This window comes from Pteropus alecto, unplaced genomic scaffold (genome assembly GCF_000325575.1).
Source record: "Pteropus alecto unplaced genomic scaffold, ASM32557v1 scaffold98, whole genome shotgun sequence".
Taxonomy (NCBI): domain Eukaryota; kingdom Metazoa; phylum Chordata; class Mammalia; order Chiroptera; family Pteropodidae; genus Pteropus; species Pteropus alecto.
In genome coordinates, this window is record NW_006443570.1 from 4,450,141 (window position 1) to 4,451,010 (window position 870).

Consider the following 870-nt stretch of genomic DNA (forward strand, 5'->3'; position numbering starts at 1 on the left):
GGTTCTGTCATTTACCTGTATAGACTTATCCAAGTGTATGGTGATAGCTCTTTTTTTTTCCTTTCCCACTACTGTGTATGAGTAGTGATTACTGGTAGGTACCGCTAATCCGAACTAAAACTGGATTTTGTTATAGCCAGTAATATTTAAGGACATGTACCTAATAATTGAAGCTAATGTGAGCATGAATATTTAGAAATATTTTGAGGTTTTTAAAAGAGTCAATAAAATTAAATGAACATGCTTAGTAAGCAAAATGCTGGGAGATGCAAAATTGATTTAAAAATATATTCGTACCATTTGACTTTTCTTTTTTATTTGTTTATTTTTTTTTAAACACCTACAGTACCTAGTCTTCCTAGGTGGTCGCCCATCCAAGTACTATCCAGGCCCGACCTTGCTTAGCTTCTGAGATCAGATGAGATCGGGCACGTTCAGGGTGACATGGCTGTAGATAACTTTACTTTTTTAACCATAAGAGAGAGAGGGAGTAATTGGGCTGGAACTTGGAAGAATTTGTGCAAAGATAATGACTGAGATCCTTAGACTAAAGATCTAAGTTATGAACAAAATGAAATGCAATGAACCTAGGTACTCAAAAAGAACTTAGCGCTACACCTGCCTGAATGAACAAAGTGTCCATGAGTCTGTCCTGATCCTTGCACCATCTAAGATCCTTGCTGCTTGGAAGGAAGCCCAAGTGAGCACAGGTTGGGGGAGGTGCAGTTATATCTATTGTTTAGTCCATAAATGATAAGATGATGTGGAGCCACACCAAGGTAAGACTGAGCCTGAACTAGAAGACTAGACTTCACTAGGAGATTATATATTTGGAGAACAGCCACCTCGTGATGTTGCCTCTGGTTAGTA

At 38.3% G+C, this 870-nt stretch overlaps 1 pseudogene; it reads right to left on the reverse strand.

Annotated features, from left to right (window-relative positions):
- Positions 1 to 337: 337 nt before the first annotated feature.
- LOC112473237 lies at positions 338 to 456 on the reverse strand (annotated as a pseudogene).
- Between the last annotated feature and the right edge of the window lie 414 nt (positions 457 to 870).